At 44.5% G+C, this 15,516-nt stretch overlaps 1 long non-coding RNA gene across 1 annotated transcript; it reads right to left on the reverse strand.

Annotated features, from left to right (window-relative positions):
* Positions 1 to 2,283: 2,283 nt before the first annotated feature.
* LOC138835654 (uncharacterized) lies at positions 2,284 to 13,868 on the reverse strand. Its single transcript, XR_011374681.1, has 3 exons — positions 13,686 to 13,868; positions 5,036 to 5,100; positions 2,284 to 2,440 (listed from the first exon to the last, which is right to left on the reverse strand). It is a non-coding gene; the product is annotated as an uncharacterized lncRNA (long non-coding RNA).
* Positions 13,869 to 15,516: the final 1,648 nt, after the last annotated feature.

Here is a 15,516-nt window from a genome sequence, read left to right on the forward strand (position 1 = left end):
TTGTGGCATATCAGGCACAGTTGCACAAAGCCGGTTAAACTTGGATGTTCTAGTGATCATTGCAGGAGGGATGAGTGAGGAGGCTACAATGTAGGTAGACTATGGAGATTCAGGGCCTCCTTTTCTTCCTTGTATAAATGTTGTAAGTGCCTCTTAGTCTTTTACCTCCCCCCACCTTAGATGTTACAGGGTGGCTAGAATTTCTGGACTGTTTCTCTCTTCCCAGGTCAGTTAAATTTTTATAAACGTGCATGAAGTTAGGTGCTGGTTAACCAGAGTCCCCTGAGGAGATTCCCTGGGCATATGTCAAAAATTGTCAACTTCCTTTTCTATCTTTTGGAAGTGTGAGGGATTTTTTTTTCCTCTGATATTTAATGAGGCATCTGGTTAAATTCTTGCAGACAAATCTCAGAGAATGGAGACCTCCCTATGTCTGGGTCCCCTGGAGTTTTTAACTCTCTGACTTGTTCACACTGAGCCTCCAGCAATTCATCAACTACAGTTTAGACTTTTGGACATTCATTCATACAGAAGTTTCTGGTAATGAGTTTCTATTCTGGTAGGTAAGTATTGTGTGTCTCTCTAATTCATGGAAATTATGAATAATAAAAAGAAATCTAAGAAACAAAACCAGATTCAGGACTTTAGAAGCAAGAAACCAAAACTTGAAAATTACTGGATCTGAAAAGAACTGAATCTTGAATGCATATACATTTAATGCATATACATTATCAGGAATGCATATACATTTAATCTCCCTTCTTTTAGATATTAAGTGACTCGAAATTTTCTTAAATGTCATGAACTAGGCAATAATAGATCCACACTAAATCTATTGTCTCATTAGGACCTTAACAAAGTGATTAGGGGTTGCTAATGATGTGACACTGAAACCCCCAACTCCAAAGGTACAATATACTCTAGACAAGGACAGCCATTTTGAGCTTCTCCTACCTCCTGCATGTTAAGTGGGTACTCTTTCTCTTTTCTTATTTCTCCTTGCTTTGCCAAATGGATTTTAGCTAAGTTTTTACCTTATGGATTCCCTTTCATGTAAAACCCTTTGAGATGCTTTTTGTTGTGGGTTTTAGGATCCACTAATTCATGTGGAAATTGAGAAGCTAAGTCAAGAATATTTTTCCTCCTTCTCTCTTACCAGTGATCCTCTTCATCCCTTTCTTTTCTCTAGTAATATGACCTCATATCTAAGAAGTAAAGAGTTGCTCTTTCAGTTTGTTCAATATTTTCTTGTTAGGATTGAATAGTGATTTGCAAGTTTCTTTCTTTCTTTCTTTCTCTCTCTCTCTTTGTTCTTTTATATTTTTCTTTCTCTCTTTCTCTTTTTCCCTCTTTCTCTCTTTCTTTTTTGTTGGTCGTGAGGCTTGAACTCTGGGCCTGGGCACTGCACCTGAGCTCTTCAGCTCAAGGAGAGTGCTCTACTACTTGAGCCACAGTGCCACTTCTGATTTTCTGGTGGTTAATTAGAGATAAGAGTCTCACGGACTTTCCTGCACAGACTGGCTTTGAGCCGTGATCCTCAGATCTCAGCCTGGTGATTAGCTAGGATTACAGGCTTGGGCCACTGGTACCCAGAGATTTGCAGGTTTCTTATGTAGGGAACTGAAAGCTAGAAGTCTTCTTTGCTAGCCCTAATGAGGCCTGTCTCCATATTATAGTGTGTGTGTGTGTGTGTGTGTGTGTGTGTGTGTGTGTGTGTGTTTGCCAGCACTGAGGGTAGAACTCAGGGCTTGAGCACTGTCTCTGGCTGAGCTTTTATGCTCAAGGCTAGCATTCTACCGCCTGAGCCACAGTTCCACTTCCAGCTTTTTGGTGGTTATTTGGTGTTTTGGTTTTTTTTTTTTTGGGGGGGGGGTCCGGTTGTGGGGCCTGAACTCTGGGCCTGGGCGCTGTCCCTCAGCTCTTCAGCTCAAGGCTAACGCTTTACCACTGGAGCCACAGCACTACTTCCGGCTTTTTTTTCTTTTTGCTTATGTGGTACTGAGGAATCGAACCCAGGGCCTCATGCATGCAAGGCAAGCGCTCTACCACTGAGCCACCTTCCTAGCCCCTTGGTGGTTATTTGGAAAGAAAAGTCTCACAGACTTTTATTGCCTGGGTGTCCTTTGAACTATGATCCTCCGATCTCAGTCTCCTGAGTAGCTAGGATTACAGGTGTGAGCCTTCTGCTTCTGGCATGAGCTAACTTTTGTAAAGAGCCACACAGCAAATAATGGTTTCTAGGCAATAACCCAGAGAAATATGAGTCTTTTATTCCAAATGTGATCCTCTTCTAGAATTCAGAGAAGGACTAGATTCTGGCAGTAACCATTTGAGTGGACAGGAAAAGAGTTGTCTCCCAAATAAATTATTGAGATGATTCCAGGCCTAGTTGACCATCAACTGTGGCCTTGGCTTGACAGTCAGGCTCTGGACCAGGTACCTGTGAGATAATGAAAAGTCATTGTTCTCAGATATTAAATGTGAGAACATTCCTCATGTTGCTTTAAGTCACTAATGGTTTAGCCAGCCCATTTTCTTTATTCTTAGTGAGCTGATGGAGGCCTTAAAAGCATTGATCCTTTTCCTGAGCCTTTTGACAGAAGCCCAGCCCCGAGTTTCCAGGGAGGTCCCTTACCTCTTTACAATACCCTTGGCATTTGTCTGGCCTGTTTAAATTTCCTTTAAATTAGGCCCCACTTTTTCCTAACAGGAGGTCTCCATTTCTGACTTGCCTGGTAGAAGACGGGGCAGAGTCTTGAGGGTTGTTCTTTAAGCTAATTGGTCCCTCCTGTCCTTCCACAGACAGAATATCTTTCCTAATTCCAGCCCTGAGCTTTGTTTCTCTTCTTCTCTGAAAAGCTTTGAACTTGCCCAGTCTCCCCAGACAATGGATTTGAGTGCTTTACAGTCTTCCTGTCTCTTGCTACAGCTTAGCGCTACCATAATCAGCAGCAACTTCTCCCCCTCCTTGTTCTGCTTGGGTCGTGTATCTACGCTGTCTGCTTTCCTTACACCCAAACCTTCTGAGCAGATAAGGAGGTAGTCTGGCAGGAAGAGGATAATCCTAGAAATACAGTTTTTAATGACTGGACTATGGTTAGGATAGGGTAAACTTGGAAGCCTGTGGGGAACAGAGTACACGACTGGGCCTGGAGTGACATGGGCTGAGGGAAGACTGAGGCCTAGATAGAGTCTGTTGGGAAAGAGGCAGGGTTGCATTTGTGGACTGTGGACAGGAACAACTGTTTAGAGGTTAAAACAGATTGAAATGTTTGCTGCTTGGAAAACAGGACTCTAGCAGCTTAACAAGGGAGAAGCTGGGCAGGGAATCAGGGATTTAGAAACACAAATATCAGCACCAGGTAGGACTTGATAATAAATTGCTCAGGTAACCTGTTTGCAACTAGAAACTAAATGAAACAGGTGCCAAAGAGATCAAAACCCTGTACTAATGCACTGTCAAGATGCCCTTTCCTTTGGCTACAGCTAAGAGTTCCCAGAAGTATTTCTATCCACCATCTTTTTTTCTTGAACTATGGCCTTAAACTAGGTAGGCTCAATAATGCACATATTGAACGAAGCCTCTTTGGGAATGTACCCACCCCAAAGTGCTTTCCCACATTACTATGCATACATTCCCTGAATAAAATTACTGTGCTTCCCTTTTGGAGGAGAACGTCGCTTTGGAAATAACTCCCATGCTCTCCCTACCTACTGTAGGTAATAAATATATTTCTACTCTATTACTTCTTGGCCATGCTCGTTTTAGCTTTATAGTCACCAAGGTGGATATCCGTTGAGTTTTGTTATAGAACCAATTCTAGTGACTTTCTGGCTCATATCAAGTGTTCTTACACCCAGAAAAGAGGAAGCAGGGTTTTTTCCCCTCATGCTCCACAAACTTGCTCCCCTGTGACCCCAGGATGAAGATTGGGCACCACGCTGGAGTGGTAGTGGGTTGTGGTGGCCCATCTCTGTCTGATTGATAAGGAAAGAGAAAAGGGATCTTCAGGATTTGAAGAGCCAGGAGGGACCAAGAAGACAGCAACTCCTTAAGATTGCAGAGTATTCCAAAGCAAGTTCTTTTAACCTTGAAATTCCTGTGGCAAACCTGAAAACATCTGATACCTGATCGACGTTCCAACTAACTTGTAGGCCATTTTCAAGCCTTTTGGTATGAAATGACCCCTGTAGGAACAGAGCACAGTTCACAAAATGGCAGTGTGATTTTATAAAATATATGATCATGTGAACTCCTAAAATCACTTGGACTCTCCAAATGATAAGTGGGTCTTTAGCCTGCCAAGGAGATAATTGGCATTGAGAGAGTCCTAGATAGCTTTAGGATGGGGCTGATCACTAGAGTGATCTAGGATTACAGGCTTGAGGCTTCTAGTCCTGACCCTCCATCATTGGGAAAGTGTGAGGGGCGTTGATTGCTAATGACCAAGGTGTAATTAATCATGCCTACATAATAAAGTTTCTATTAAAAAAACAAACAAGCAAACGAATGCTTCTGAGAGCTGGTTCAGCTGAGGCACCGAACAGGTAGCGAATCCAGGAGGGTGCACTGGAAAGGGCATGGAAGCCATTTGTCCCATTCCTTGCCCTAGGCATCTTTTTCATCTGGCTGTTGAACTGTATCTTTTGTAATATCCTCTATAATAAATGGGCAGACATAAGTAGTGTTTCTTTCAGTCCTTCGAACCATCTGAGCAAATTAATCAAATATAATGGGGAGGTCACACGAAACCTAATTTATGGCCAGTTGGTCAGAAGCACAAGTTACAACCTGGGGACCTTGTGGTTGGCATCTGAAATGGGGACAGTCTTGAGGGATTGAGTCCTCAGTTTGTGGGGTCTGATGCTATCTGAAGGTAATGAACAGAATGAAGCTGGTGTCTGTTGGAGACTTGTTTGGCATGCAGGGATCTGCACCCTCTACCCTACCCTGTCTAGTATCAAAATCATTAGGATGACAGGGGAGACTGGAAGAGTAACATACCAGCTTTTTCCATCTCTTTAGGCAACCTACCATTGCATAAAATTATTTGACCCAGTTCAATAATCGTGCAGTCAGCTTCTTTTTTGTTGTTGTTGCTATGACAAAATGAGAAAAACAATTTAGAAAGAGGAAAGATTTATTTTGGCTCATAGTGTCAGAGACTTCAGTCTGTGGTCCCTTGGTCCCATCACTGAGCACCTGTGGTGAGGCCGAGCATCAGGGCAGAGAGGAGCAGAGCTGTTCAGCTCATGGAAGCCACAAAGCAGAGAGAGCTAGAAAGGAAGGGACGGGGACTGATACCTTCCCAAGGAGACCTACTTCCTCCAACCTGGCTCCCATTTCCCACTACCTCTCTCAAATGCCATCAAATTATGCATCCATCAATGGATTGATTAGGCCATAATGCACTGACTAGGTCAAAACTCTCATGATCCATTAACCTCTCAATGATTGGATCTATCAGCTGGGGACTCAGCCTTCAAGAAATGGGAATTGGGATATTATGATTCATATCCAAATTATAACCATATCTTTTTTTGGGGGGGGGTCCGGTTGTGGGGCCTGAACTCTGGGCCTGGGCACTGTCCCTCAGCTCTTCAGCTCAAGGCTAGCGCTCTACCACTTGAGCCACAGCGCCACTTCCGGCTTTTTTTCTTTTTGCTTATGTGGTGCTGAGGAATCGAACCCAGGGCCTTGAGCATGCAAGGCAAGCGCTCTACCACTGAGCCACCTTCCCAGCCCCTATAACCATATCTTTAAAAAAAATTAATGCTACTTAAACTTAAAATACTTAGCCCAGAGTTCTGGCCACTTTGGGGCTCATTGCCTATGATAGCAAGTGCCTGAACTGAAGCCAACAGCTCCTTCAGGTGAGAAAGCATTCCTTTCAGGCCCACATCTCCAAAGCTATCATTTATCACACATACAGATGCACAAGAACTTGAACCCTTCTTGTTGTACATCTTTCTGCTCCCTGTAGTCATCTGAGATTTTACCCTATGGAACTCAAGAATCAACCTGGCCCTGACATGGAAAATGAACACCATGATACAAAGACCCAAATTCCTGTGCTTAAAATACATTTTTTAATACCTGGGAAAGGATTTTCAGTATCTCGCTAATTACATGTCTGCTCCATTTTATGCTTTCTTCCATTGCATTTTCAAGAGCTCTCATAATAGAAATTGCCTGAAAGAGCCAACTGCACTTATATAATTAGCATAACAATATTGGTCAGGATAAATTTGCTTTGCAAAAACATAAAATGAACAGAGGGAAAGCATTTCCCATTAACTGAAAGAGGTCATACAATGTAGATTATGTCCAGAGATGCTAGTTTGGTCAGAAGTAATCTACTGTGATTAAAATAGAAGTAAAATAGCTGAATTCCAATAGGAGAGCAGCTGCCGAGCATGCTGCTCATCTGGAGACAAAGGAGGTGGGCTGTGATGGGATTCCCGACAGTCTCATTCAGAAGAGACACAGAGGATTCATCTTCCCATTCACAGCCCCAGCTAAGGTATTAGCTAGTCGAGTGAACTTCCTTAGTTAAATTCAGTTGACGACTTGGATTATTTGCTTCTATCCTGCATTGTTTTTGAAATGTGTCCCTGAGAGGACAGCTGCTCAGTGGGTTCTAATTGAATTTGAAAATGTACTTCTCTAAATGATCACTCGGAACCAGTAAAATTCTAGTTTCTGCTTTGGCTTAATTGCCATTTTGCTCTGTAATCTACAGCAGGTGATTTTTGCTCTCATTTCCCAAGTCTCTCCCTCTATGGGAATTGAGCAAATAAGTGCTTGAGTTGAAGGGATGCACTGTATAAAGCTATTTTTTTTAGGGCAAAGGCAGAGGGAAGGGGTACAAGGTGGGTATGTGACCTGAAAGTCCCTTGAAAAGAACAGAGCTATATTCTAGTCACCTCTGTTGTCCCCAAGATATTCTCTCAGACATCTGAAGGAGTTATGATTTCAGAATCACATGAGGAAGCTAGTTAACTATTAAAAAAATGTGAAGGAGGCATAAGGAAAGAAGGTATCTCAGAACAATACTTCTTATCAAGATGAGGAACTAAATTTAAAAGGATTTAACTATGTAACCACACTTAACTGCATTATTCACACACCGACCTGTTGTCAATCTCTGTGAGTAGGCAACCAGCTGTATGGCATGATTAAAGAGCTCCAGTCAAGCTGGGTGTGGTGGTACATACTTACAATGCCAGCACTTGGGAGCCTGAGGTACCAGGCCTGCAATTTGGAGACCAGCCTGGGCAACACAGGGAGAGACTCTCAAAAAGGGTGGGAGATGTAGCTTATGGTGGAACTCTTGCTTGGCATGTGGAAGGCCTGGGGTTCCATTCCTAGTACAAAAGGATCATTAAGCCAGGCACTGCTGGCTCATGCCTGTAATCCTAGTTATCCAGGAGGCTGAGATCTCAAGATGGAGTTTCACAGCTAGCCCACTAAAAAAAAGGTTGGAAGGCCAGGAATCGGTGGCTCACACCTATAATCCTAGCTACCCAGGAGGCTGAGATCTGAGGATTGCGGTTCAAAGCCAGCCAGGGCAGGAAAGTCCATGAAACTCTTATCTCCAATGAACCACCAGAAAACCAGAAGTAGCACTGTAGCTCAAGTAGTACAGCGCTAGCCTTGAGCTGAAGAGTTGAGGGACAGCCCAGAGTTCAAGCCCCACGACCGACAAAAAAAAAAAAAAATTGGAAGTAGAGTTGTGGCTCAAGTGGTAGAGCACTAGCCTTGAGCAAAAGAGCTCAGGGACAGTGCACAGGCCCTGAGATTTTGTTTTTGTTTGTTTGCTTTTTAAAAAGGGATTTACTAGCCAAGTGACTGTTCCTAGAGCAAGAATCACATCTACTTTGATTGTTGTTATAGTGCTCTGAGTTAATTTAATCAAGTCTGATAGTGAGCACACCACAGTGCAAGGGACCCTTCATAGTAAATACTGATCACTACACAATGCCAATCTTTGACATCTAATGCCTGGTTGCACATGTGTGAGATAGACAAGTGAACTGAAAACAGTTGGCTGTGTGTAGAGCCACACACGTGTCCACGCACATTCCCACCCACATTTCCCTGGAGCGTGATCATCTCTCTAACCTCACCCCAGACATTTGGCTTTGTATGTTGTTTTGCATGTGACATCAATTCAAGGGTTTTTTCCCCTCCAGAAGCTTCCAGGGGAAAGTATTCATCAGAGCATGTGGAAAGATACTAAAGTCCACTGTTGATTCCTCCAATTCCTCCTCTTCTTCCTCTTCTAAACCTGAACATTTACCTCTACTGACTCAAAGTTGAGATGTTCAATTCTTTGTTTTCTTTCAAATAATTTTTTCTTAGTGAGATGAACACTTCAAAACAACAAGGCGCCATTGTAGGAGACATTGCAGACTTGCTAGTGTGGGCAACTAGGCAAGATGGCACTGCTAGGGGGTGGGGATTGATGATTGACCAAGCGACCTCCCTACATGACACCCAGTGTCCCAGAGAGAAAGGACATGGCCATTCGCCTGGCATGCCTTGAGAGACAGTGCAAAAGTCAGCCTTGGCCACAGCCAAAGGACATGTTTCTTCTTCATTTTTCTGAAAACAGCTTTTTTCTAAGCAAGGGACTCAGGGTGAAACATGTTTTCTCTCTTGTGGTTAAAAAAACAAAACACAAACTGCCCCTCTGCGCTGCACCAGTCCTTATCGGCCTTGCTCAAGGGAGAGATAAATTGCTCTGCCTGGTGTCCTTGGTCATCTGTTGGCTGCACATGACAGCCTGAGTCATATTCTAGACCCCAGTTCCCAGCCCCTGGCCTTGGCAGAGATGACCACCTACCTCCCTAGTATGGAATTTTGAATGTCACTGAGCCCCCAGGACTTGCTCTTTTTTTACTCTGGGGGTATTTTTTTTAAATGCGATCCATTCTCTTAGATTCCCATGTCCCAAGAAGTTGCTTTCTGCTAATGGAACATTCTGTTGCTGTTCACTGAAAGCAGTCATATTTTGTTCTTTTCATCAAGAAATGTTTTAATCAGGCGCTTTGAGTTGAAAAGGGCTCCATGCTCAGAAAGAGGGTGGCTTTGTCTGTCCCCTTCCATGACCTCTGACAGCTCCAGCAAGGCTGCAGACAAGACACTGAGGAGAAATGCCAAGCGCTGCTCTGGCAGAATATCAGGGTTTGCACAGAAACTACTAACCAGGCTGTTTGGATATGCTGAAATGTCATCTCTCCATTTTGGATGCCACTCACTTGTTTAGTTAATGCTAGAGGGGAAAACAGAATTTGTTCTCCAGGGAGAGACATCAGGAGAAAACAGGCATGCAGTCAACTGACAATGTTCCAGCAACTTTGTCACATGCCAGAGTTAAAACTCACCATTATTGCATCCACAGACCACCAGCCAATTTGAGTCTCCATAGAATGCTGGCCTCCAGCAGAGCACTGAAACCACCTAAACATAGAGGTAGCGCTATACTCACACTACTCTGTTAACTCCAATTCTTAGGAAAGGAAGCAGAGTTTCATAACCTTTATTATGTGTCAGGCTTGGGGCCTTTATTTATGTTATTTAACTTAATTATCCCAACAGCATAGAAAATAGATACTATGGCTGTGACAATTGCGCAATAAGGATTTGTTTTGTTTATGTTCATGTGATTTGCAAACTTAATTTGGTTAGATCACTGCTCAAATGTGTCATTTGATAAGCTTCTTCTGAGAATCTTATCTACGACCACAGCACTGGTCATTTTCTACTGTCTAACACTTTGTCACAGTTATGGTCTAGATGAATTCCTTATGCTAACATGTTAATTCTTTCTCCAACTATGTTTAGTTTGGAATCTTTCAAACTGTGTGTCTACTCTCCTGACCAATGGCTGTATTTTTCATCTTCATGATTTCTAATGTTATATCAATATGTTATCCACCAAGTAGCATATATTGGTGACATATAGCTTGCTAGCTTGCTTGCTTGCTTCCTCCCTCCCCCGCTCTCCTTTCTTTCTTATGGCTGAACTCAGGGCCTCGCCACTGTCCCAGGCTTTTTGCTCAAGGCTAGAATTATACCACTTGAGCCACAACGCCCCTTCTGGCTTTTTCTGTTTATATGGAACTGAGGAATCGAACCCAGGGCTTCATACATGCTAGGCAAGCACTCTATCACTACGCCACATTCTCATCCATCTTCCTTCCTCCCTCCCTCCCTCCCTCTCTCCCTTCCTTCCTTCCTTCCTTCCTTCCTTCCTTCCTTCCTTCCTTCCTTCCTTCCTTCCTTCCTTCCTTCCTTCCTTCCTTCCTTCCTTCCTTCCTTTTGCCAGTACAGGGCTTGAACTCAGGGCTTTGAAGTCAGTTGGCTTCATTGTCTGGTTGTTACTCTACCACTTGAGCCATGTCTCCAGTCCTTTTCACTTTAATTCTATCTTGCCTTTACACCTGGGATGGATGTGACCCATTATGGTCTTCCTCAGCTCTGCTTCCTGCATAGCTAGGATTATAGGTGAGAACCACTGTGCTCAGTTCCTCCTCCTCTGCCTCTTTCTCTTTCTTCTTTAAAACAAAAAATAAAAAAAAACACCCTTATATGTTAAATATTGTAATTCTTAGAACAAATACAGCTATGGCTTCTACAATTTTTGTGGGAGTCAAGGAAGCCAGCATCCCCTTCCTCTCTGCGGATGTCCTGTTAGGGACACAAGTTAAAAATCACCTGAGAGCTGCAGAAGTCCTGAATTTAAAGTTCTAATTCCAGCTCTGCCACTCAGAAAGAGTGTGGCTTTTGAGAAATTTCCTAACCTCTTGTAGGTTGTTTTGTCTTCTGCGAATTGAAGATCGCAGTTCTCACCTACTTCAGCAATTGTTGTGAACAGTACTTGCAGCCTGTGAAGAAAAATAGCTAGGAAAATGGCACGTGAATGTGAACTATTCTTTTCTTAGCCTCTTCACGTTTGCACAATCATGACTTACTCACAGCCATGGTCTAGGAGACAGAGCCATACTGTATGGGACCCAAACACTGTGATCTACTTACTTCTGTGGTTTCCAAAAAACAGTAGTGTCATTCTTTTTTCTTTTTTCTTTTTTTGCCAATCCTGGGGCTTGAACTCAGTGCCTGGGCACTGTCCCTGAGCCTGTTTGTGTTCAAGGCTGGCACTCTACCACTTAAACTACAGCACCACTTCCAGCTTTTTTTTTTTTTTTTGAGTAGTTTATTGGAAAGAGAATCTCACAGGAACTTTTCTGCCCAAGCTGGCTTCGAACCACAATGCTCAGATCTCAGCCTCCTGAGTAGCTAGGATTTTTGGTGTGAACCACTGGTGCCCAGCAGCAATTGTCATTCTTTTGTTTCATTTTTAAAGCAGGGTCTTTCTGCATAGTCCAGGTTTAGCCTGGAACTTGTGATTCTCCTTCAGTATCCCAAGTCCTAAAGTGACTGCTGTGTGCCACCACAGCTGGTAGAAATGGTCATTTTAAAGGCATTTGTTGTTGTTACTTTTGCTTCCATGTTGTTCTTGGATCGTCTTTTCTACTCTTCTCAGACAGTTCACTTCTGTGTCTCAGCCCCCCACACTCGGAGACCCAAACCTCTGCTCTCAGGCACATTTGCCTGGATCCTTCTGTTTGATCCAGGCACTCTATGTGTACCAGCTGACATTGTCATTTAAACTTTTAATTTGGGATGGAGCCTATTTTAGCAAGGAATAACAAGGCCCTAGCCTCTATTTCCTTTAAAAAAATTCTTTTTATTGTTATTCTAAAGGTGATGTATAGAGATGTTACAGTTCAGTTAAAGAATACATTTCTTGGGGCTGGGAAGGTGGCTCAGTGGTAGAGTGCTTGCCTTGCATTCATGAGGCCCTGGGTTCCATTCCTCAGCACCACATAAGCAAAAAGAAAAAAGCCGGAAGTGGGCGCTGTGGCTGAAGTGGTAGAGCGCTAGCCTTGAGCTGAAGAGCTGAGGAACAGCGCCCAGACCCAGAGTTCAGGACCCACGACCGGACCCTCGCCCCCCCAAAAAAAGAATGCATTTCTTTTTGGACAATGTCACCCCTTCCCTTGCTCTCTCCCGGCCTACCTAAGGGATATGTCAAATAGAAACACCAATTCTCTTCTCCGGGTTGTATCTGGGAAACTATTATTTCTAGCTCTCCTGTTGTTCAGTACTTTCTGTTGCAGCATTAAACCTGCAGAGAATAAGGCATTGACTCCAGCCCCTTCCTCTGAGGCCCTCCCATTAGCAAAGCCAGAGAGCTTTGCAATGACAGTGATGTTGGTGGAAAAGTGGCTTACTGATGGGATTCGACAGAGGACATCATGTTAAATTCCTTAAAGTCGGGGCCACCTGAAATAATGGGCTTGATTTAGAGGGTGGTGCTTGAGGAAATTCTGTGCCTAGACTGTTCTCAGCTGCTCCACAGCAGCCCATTGCTAGTGATGTCCCCCTATTATACAACACCAAGGCTGAATTTTGAAACGGTGCAGGCTGCCTTGAGTTATCCTTCCACATTCCCAGATAGGCACTGGCTACAGAACAAAGATAGATGGGAATGGGTATTGTATTGAACTGGACAGACTTGACTGGTGATTTTGTAATTCTTATAGTAGCAGAACTCTAGGACTATAGAATCTACAGCTCCTCCTTAAGAGAGAGCTTGTTGGATCCCCTGAGGGGCTGATGTTAATTTGCAGGGTAGGACAATCATTCTGCCACACATCATACAGACTAATAGAGCTTAATTCAGTACCTGCTCACTCAGAGATTTCCTTCCTTTGCTGTCTGTTTTGACCATTTCTCTAGGTTCATAGCTCATTTGACTTTAGCTGAACCATTGTGCATCCATCTCTGCATTTTCTTTGGAACAGCAGTCCATTGGGGAAGAAGAATCAGGTAAAAGGAGAACGCCTGTTAGTAGAGAACTCTCTGGCAGCGAGACCCACTCTGCCTGCCAGAGGGGCACTGGGACTTTACTGTTTGGCTTCTTCTCATTGCTGAGATTTGTTCCTTGATGTTCCTCTAAAATGCAATAATCTCTCTGGCCTGGACATCAAGATGCTGGCATTGTTCCAGGAAGCAATTTGGAAGAGATGCTTCTTTGCCTCTTCTATTCTCCCCATGCCCGGAGCTCAGCCCTTTATCTCCTCATGATACAGAGGGGCCACACCTCCCCCTGCCCCTGGCTCCTACCCTTGCCATCCTCTGAACAGGGCTTCTGGTGCACAGGCAGGGCTCGGCAGCACCCCAGAGATTGGCCCAGTGTAGATTTGACCTCGGGCTTCACTAGCTTTCAAGTTGAAAACTAAGAGCTCATTTGGTAAATGGGTGTAAGATGTGTTTCATGTCTGCATACACCATTTAATTCTGGTCCCTGGCTGTGCATGAGCAAAGGGGCCCAGTGTGTAGGATAATTGAAATCTCATGCAAATGCATTTTAAACTTCCTTCCCTAAGCAGATCTTTTATCAGAGGTCTTCACTTCCCCATTTTCTACTTTCGTTTTCTCCCTCCAAGCTCTGTTTTGGGAACTAATGGACCTGGACAAGAACAAAAGGCTGGCAGTCAAGGGAATGTAGAGATAAGGAGCCTGGATCATTGGCAGACTGGACCATGGTCTCCTAAGCTGACGGAATCCCCTCTCACAGGACCAGGAAAAAAAAAATCTCACCACCCTTTACCTGCTCAAAACTGCAGCCTTGCATGTCCCTTGTCCAATATGGGTCCCACCACCAGGGTAGAGGCCAATAGGAAGGCGTTGCCATTGAGATGGCTGGCATGGGAAGAGTTGGTTGTCGAAGAAGCAGGGAGTCCTGTTTGAGCCTACGTTTTTAGCCTCAGCACTGGCTGGCAAGCAGGACACACATGCCAATGCCCACAGGTACGGGATGTAAAGGAGAAGTGGCCCTGGGTGGATTTGCATATGGTTACAGGAAGCTAAAGTTAGGTTTAGGCTCACACCCGGTGGAGGGGCCACAGTTAGCTGTTTCCTCAGTCAAGGTGAGGGCTTGCCTAATGCTTTAGTCAAGACCAGACCTGGCTTGTTTCTTGGAATCATAAGTGGAGCCCCAGGCCATAGTTATTTTGAGGTTAAGGTCAGAGAAAAAAACAAAACAAAACACATCTACTTCTTCCTTCCCCTCAATCAAGGCTGCCTAGCACAGATTTAAAGGCTAAAGGGTGGACTTGAAGGGCCATTGAGTCTTACCCATTCATTGTTTCTCTCTTTTTCCACCTATTCCTCTTAATGTGGAAAAGCCCATCTTCCCCTCACCCCTTCCCAGACTTAAAGCCTCAAGACACCACAAAAGCAGGGTCTAACCTGCTGTTGCTCATGGGTTTTACTTGACCATCCCAGTGAACCTGACTTCTCTCTTTAGTGTGTACCTGTCATCCTTCTGGCCTCCGGCCCCACAAAGAGTGGCCAGACCTAACCCCAACTCTCATGTGCTCAGCCCCTCTAGCCTTCTAGGCTGCTTTTCTTGTTAGCTGTATTTTGAGTGTCTGAATTAATTCCAACAAACTTTAAGCCACCCAGTTCACTCCCAGGATATCATATAGGCCCTGTGTATGCTGGAGCCAGGGGTCTGGAAGAGGGGCTGCTTCTGCCAGCCACAGACAGCTGTGGGCCCAGGAGGCTTTCAGCAGTCTGTACTGAGCCATGCGCACTCTTTAAATCTTGTCAGGGCTCCCAGCAGCTCCAGCTTCCTCTCAGATGTGGTCCCAGAGCTGCCCCTGAAGTCCAGGCCAGTAAACAGGAGGGCTATTTTGCTCTTCCTGGGGGCATCCATGTGGTGGTAAAGGCATAACACCTCCTTTCTATTTCTTTTTACAAAGGCTTCAGGGTGTGTGCTGTGACGGAGGGCTGGGGGTGGCCATTGGATGTGTGGCATGGGCTAGCAGCCGCCTTTTATCAGGACTGTGAGGGTGGGTGAAGTCTTGTCCACAGCAGTCTCCGTGACCTTGTGTGGGTGTTGGGGGGGGAGGATGGGGTAGAGAGAGGAATGCTCAGATTTCTGGCTCCATCTTCATATCAGGCAGCCTGCCCAGTCCCGGTGAGTAAGAGCACATTCCCTTTTTTGGTCCTGGAAATTGAGGACTGTTCTGTTGTCAGGAAAAAGCTATAGATTGCAGGACTATGACAGGCTGGTGGTGACTGGATCCTGCTCTGCTCCCTAGAAGAACAGTGAGAGGAGAGGAGCAGATGGAGCAGATGGCAGAAGACTGTCTAGGAAATTGTTGCCCGCAGTCCTACCTGGGATATTTTTACCTGGCAGGGTTTCGTGTGTGTATGTGTGTGTGTGTGTGTGTGTGTGTGTATGTGTGTGTGTGTGTGTGTGTGTGTGACAACAGAAAAAATAAAGACTATTCATGTGTGTGTGTGTGTGTGTGTGTATGTGTGTGTGTGTGTGACAACAGAAAAAATAAAGACTCTCTTCTCAAGGAATTAAGCGGCTGGTAGAGAGGTGACTGGACCCAGGAACATATGAACAAACGCAAGAATGGCACAAC

Source organism: Dipodomys merriami, unplaced genomic scaffold (assembly GCF_024711535.1).
Source record: "Dipodomys merriami isolate MVZ:Mamm:240054 unplaced genomic scaffold, mDipMer1.0.p SCAF_24, whole genome shotgun sequence".
Classification (NCBI taxonomy): Eukaryota; Metazoa; Chordata; class Mammalia; order Rodentia; family Heteromyidae; genus Dipodomys; species Dipodomys merriami.